Raw genomic sequence first — 5,858 nt, 5'->3', positions numbered from 1 at the left:
GTGACACAGCTTATGGTGAGGGAATCGATTCTGTATGGTCCTGAGCTAATCACTCCTCAGTTATCTGGACCACTCTCACAGGCAAATGCATTTAACAGGACCACAGTTAGTTACTGCTCACCTAAAACATGTGGGCTGCTGTGGGGGTGGGGAGGAGGAGGGGTGAATCACAGAGGAACCGCTGCAATTTCAAAGTCGTGTGGGATCTGACAGGCAATGCTGCCATGTGCAGTAGATCCTGGACAGAGGGGCACTCCTTTCTGCCAAGACCTCTGTCCCCGGCAGTACAGTGCATGAACCCAGAGGCAGCGCCGGCAGGAGAGGCAGAATTCTGTCCATGACATCTTAACATCTCTCAATATTTGGGGCTTATTTGACAAGAAAAATCTGGGAAGGACACAGAAGTCCTTCCACTGAAATTATCTGTGATGGTAAAGGAGGCACGAGCCATTTCTATGAGAAGGAGGGGGTGTGATGGGAGGCCCATGAAGGGTTATTAAAGCCTAGATGAGAGCGGGTGAAGAAGAGAATCAGAAATAAAACTCAGGGAGTGCAGATTTGAAGGGACCCAGACCTGGGTGACGTACACCTTTGATCTAAGGACTGTGGTCTGAGGGACCAATCCCTTGGTAAGTAGAGACATTTAAGTTACAATCAAATAAACATAGCTGTGCTAACTTAAATCCTGAGCCTTAGCCCCAAATCCCTCTGGTGGATCCTTACAGTGGAAATCTCAACTTGTTTGCTGTTTAGGTGGGCCAGTGTTTCAACACAGGAAGTTAGAATTAATCCAAGAAATGAGGGAGTCTGTCAAACCCGTACATAGCCACATTAACCGTGATGGGCCTGGCGTGTAGTTCACCTTTAAAAGGTTTATAATATTTTTCAAATGTTGGAAAATCCAGTGGATTAGCCTGGTGACTCCAATTTAAAATGTATAATTGGGTATTCAACTTTAGAATCTGGATATTGGTCAAAAGGTATAAAATGAATTGTGTAAGGTTTTACATAGGTTGAACACACATTCTATGTTTCATTTATCAGATTTCAAAGAATGTTTTCAATTCTTGGAGAGGTCTTGTTTGTTTCAGGCTTTGGAAGAACTTAAGACAATCAAATATATTAGCTGCATACATGCAGTTAAAAAAATTTATGGAGTATAATTAATAAGTTATAAAATTAAATTAGTGGCCGGGCGCGGTGGCTGAAGCCTGTAATCCCAGCACTTTGGGAGGCCAAGGTGGGTGGATCAGAGGTCAAAAGATCAAGACCATCCTGGTCAACATGGTGAAACCCCATCTCTACTAACACAAAAAATTAGCTGGGCATGGTGGCGCGTGCCTGTAATCCCAGCTACTCAGGAGGCTGAGGCAGGAGAATTGCCTGAACCCAGGAGGCAGAGGTTGCGGTGAGCCGAGATCGCACCATTGCACTCCAGCCTGGGTAACAAGCAAAACTCCCTCTCAAAAAAAAAAAAAAAAAAAAAAAAAAAAAAAAAAAATTAGTAAGTAGAATAATAAAATTTATAATTTGAACTCTAAAACTTAAGGAAGCCAGGTTTTTGAATGTTTAAAACATCCTAACATTTATTTTTCATCCCTAATACATTTGACCTGTCTTCTGCGCACACTCACTGCTCTCCAGGTCTCTACTCTTACTCACACTGAAAACACCCAGTAGATGAATGATTCTGTAAATAAGATGAGAGAAAAGGCTTAGACAAAATTAAAGAGTAGGGAGTCAACAATGCATTCTAGGCAAGAATAGTCCAAAAGTAAAGGAGACAAGTCCAGAAAGCAGAATGGGGACCCTAGAGCAGGATTCTGCAGTGAATGTGAGTGGCTTCCATTGGCTAATGTTTAGCTTGGTTGGACTGAAGCAGAATGATTTCAGCTGGGGAGGAGAGGGAGCTAAAGAAGGAACAACAAGGTGGGATTAGAACGCAGGACCCTGACCATGGGGCTAGAAATTTATTTCTGACTCATGACATTTAGAGCTAATGTCCTGTAACAAGCATCCCTCCTGGTGAGAAGCAGGCCATCTCTGCAGGCTACCAAGGGAAGGAGCGTGGTAAGAAAATGCATCCAGCCTTAATATGGAAAATGAACTGGCACTATTGAGAATGCTGGAGGCAAGAGTAAGGGGCTGGCAAGGGAGCAGAAAGGAGATCATCAGAGACAGGAAAAGAAAAGCAAAGATGACTCTGAGGTTGCCACCCAGTCACCCGAGAAATCAGATGGATGAAACAGGCACCGGGAGGCAGAAGGAGACGCCCTGTGGGGAAAGAGGAGATCAGTGCCTGGCCTGTGTACTTTCAGAGCCTAGAAGCCCCTGGAGGGAAGCTGTCCCATAGGGAAGAGAACAAGGAGGGGTTTTCTTAAATCTTGTGTTTTCTTCAATCTGCTTTTTGTTGGCTCAGTGTGAAATCAACGCAAGTGTCACTCTGAGACCCTTTCTCCTCTCTCCCTTCTCCCCTCCAGAAGCCCCCCAACCTGCCCTATCTCCAGCTGTGCACACACCCTCCATCCCAGACCCCTGCCCCATGCTGACAGATGCCTTTGCCCGAACACTCTTCATTGGGTCCTTAACAGAGCAGGTCAGCTGGGTTATAGATCCAGATCTGGGATTTGGAACAGAGAAATAATGTGCAAAGCACTCAAAGTAGTGAGGAGCAGGCTAGGGAGGAATCTTTCCAAAGGAGGTGTAGAGGGAAGGCACAAACTCCATGGAAACCACCTCCATCCACCACTTACTGAACACACAGGATAGGTCCCCCTTGTCTGTATATCCAGCCCACACAGCAACTCTGCAAAGTGGGTGATTTTGCCCCCTTTTACAGATGAGGCAACTGAGCCCTTAGAAGCTATAATTTTCACCCAAGCTCAAATGCTATCAGGTGGCAGAGAAGGGTGAAGACCCAGGTCTGTGGGACTCTCCCACTGGGTTCCTCCTTCTGGCCCCATGTCTCCAGGCCAAAGGCCAAGTACCTCCCAGCCCTTGAATGTGAGGTTTGCACTCACAACAAATGAGATTGGGGGTGGGTTTTGGTTTCTGGATTCCTTTTAGTTTCATAAGAACTTGGTACATCTGTGTTTTAGGAAAAAAACGAAACTATTTTCAGGTTCCAGTAAAGTTATGAAATCCAGGGAAGTGTAAACAGTGCAAAGCTGGCTTAAGCCCTGGGTCAGTTCTACAAAGGCTCCTCTGGAACCCAGAGATGCCAGAGAAACCAGAACCAGACCCAGGATGAGCACACAGGCTGCAGCCCCATGACAGACATGGCCCCATGGCCCCACAGCCCCCAGCCTCTTTAGACAGCAGGCCACAAAACTGCCTCTGTACAATTAACTTCTTGCTTACTGGCTTGCTTTTTAAAAAAATTAAAATTAATACCATAGTGATTAAAAAAAAAGAAAAAAACACAGTCTTCACAAAGCACAAGGAGTCCCTGGGATCCTTCTTTCTCCTCTCACATCTGCCAGAATGCAAATAAATTTCCCTAGGGCCTCAAATTCACTCTCCAAAAACTAAAGTTACCACCAGTCACTCAAACTTCCATAAAGGAGTTCAGACATCTTAGAAGAGATTTGCCTTTTAAACCCATGCATAAGGTAGACATGACATCGGTCAACCAAAATGTAGTACTTCCTCTTCATGCTGTGGAGTTGTGGCCAAAAACTGCATGGCTCAGCCCCTCTACAGCCTGACATGGCTCTAGGTCCAGTACTCACCAGTGGGAGGAGAGGGGAAGTGTTATGAGTCTCACCCGGGCCACTCTTTCCCTGTCTGTTGGCTGAATGCCAAGGCCGCTGGGACCTCTGGAGTCTCAGGGAATGGTGGAGAGCGTGAGATGGAAGGAACCAGAGTCTCCGAATCACAAGGGAAAGGAGAGAGCCAAGCAGGACTGTTACATGAGCACTAAGGCAGCGGTATACTGGGGTTCATCTGTATAGCTGCTGGCATTACCCTATCTAATGTATCTGTGTGTCCAGAAATGTATTTATTCCTGTGTGTGGCGTGTGCATTGTTTTACAAAACCCTGAGGTCCAAATGTAGGCTTTTATTAAGTTAAATACATTTGCAGCACAGGAGGGTTCCTCATTGTACAAATGATTCACCGCAGGATTCCTTTGCAAAAATAGTTCCTCATCCCATGCAATAAAAATATTATTCTGCTTACAAAAAGTCGCTTTCCATGTAGCTTGAGAACACACTGCCCACATCATAAATGCGGATGCTGATCCACAGGAGACAGAGGGCTCTGGCTCACCCTGGAGTCCCGAAAGACCCTTCCCCTTCCCACCCCCACCCGCCTCCAAATGGATGAGGTTGGGACAGATTTCCCCCTCTGATCTGAAACGTCGCTGGGATCTCTGTCACGCTTTTTCTTAGTGCACTCTACAAATCCTCATTTCTACAAGCAAGCCATAAAAGCAGGAAAGCATGGATGTGAGTTGCAATAGATTCACTTTTTGTTGGTACACAGTGATGTTGAGGTTTTGAGGTTTCTAGGTTGTTCCTTCCAGAACACAAGACTCAGGACCCAGTGAAGAGTGTTCGGGCACGGGCATCTGTCAGCATAGGGCAGGGGTCTGGGATGGAGGGTGTGTGCACAGCTGGAGATGGGGCAGGTTGGGGGGCTTCTGGAGGGGAAAAGGGAGGGAGGAGAAAGGGTTTCAGAATGACACTTGTGTTGATTTCACACTGAGCCGACAAAAAGCAGATTTTAGAAAACATCAGAGAACCATGCTGGAAATAGGATACATCCAAGAAGGAAAATAGATGCTAAAAACAACCTGACCTTTCAGTGCATTAGTCATTTATGTAAAAAGTCAAAGTGTCATGACATGATTTTAAAAATATTTCATCTAGACTTTTGGAGGGGAAAGGTTGTTTGTTTGGTCAAGCAAAAAGTGGCTGCAAGTGTAGGAAGCCACTGGCATTGAAGGCAGTGTTGTAGCTCAGTCCCAAATATTCTGTGACAATGCCCTGTCAGGACTGAGCACGACTAGGCAGGACAGCAGCCTGGGTCTCAGCCCCACGTGTGGCCAGATCCTGCTGGCCTCCCATGTTCCTCTGGCTACCAAAATCCATTTTGTCTGTAATTCTCCTTCTCTCCAGAAAGGTGTTGATAATTGAAATGTAAAGGAATGCAACTAGCCAAGGAACCCCTAACTAAAGATATGATGACAAACAAACATTAGAAATCCAAACAGGTTTTTAAATACTCAACCCCTTACCGTTTTTAATTACAAAATCCCCCAAACAAGGATCTAAAGGACCTTAGAAATAGACTCTAGGCCAGGTGCAGTGGCTCACGCCTATAATTCCATCATTTTAGGAGGCTGAGGTGGGAGGATCATGAGGTCAAAAGATCAAGGCCATCCTGGCCAACATGGTGAAACCCCATCTCTACTAAAATTACAAAAAAACAGCTGGGCATGGTGGCACACACCTGTAGTACTCAGGAGGCTGAGGCAGGAGACTCTCTTGAGCCTGGGAGGTGGAGGATGCAGTGAGCCAAGATCGTGCCACTGCACTCCAGCCCAGCGACAGAGGGGCACTCAGTCTCAAAAAAAAAAAAAAAAAAATGAATAATAATACTAAAAATAAATAAATAATCTTTTTTTTTAAAAAAAGAAAAATACTCTAAAGAGAATACAGGAACAGAGGATCATCCACATTTGTGGGCTAGAGCAGCATTTCTCAGCTTCTTCAACTCCCCCAGGATCTAAGCAAAATGCAGATTCTAATTCAGTAGGTCTGGGTTGGGGTCTAGGATTCTGCATTCCTAATAAGATTCCTAGGGATGACATTGCTGCGGTCTCCTTTAGTCCCAAGATTACATTGCTCTAGTT

The sequence above is a fragment of the Aotus nancymaae genome, unplaced genomic scaffold (genome assembly GCF_030222135.1).
Source record: "Aotus nancymaae isolate 86718 unplaced genomic scaffold, 86718_ANA_hifiasm-v0.15.2.pri h1tg000155l, whole genome shotgun sequence".
Taxonomy (NCBI): Eukaryota; Metazoa; Chordata; class Mammalia; order Primates; family Aotidae; genus Aotus; species Aotus nancymaae.
This window is presented reverse-complemented; position numbering follows the sequence as displayed.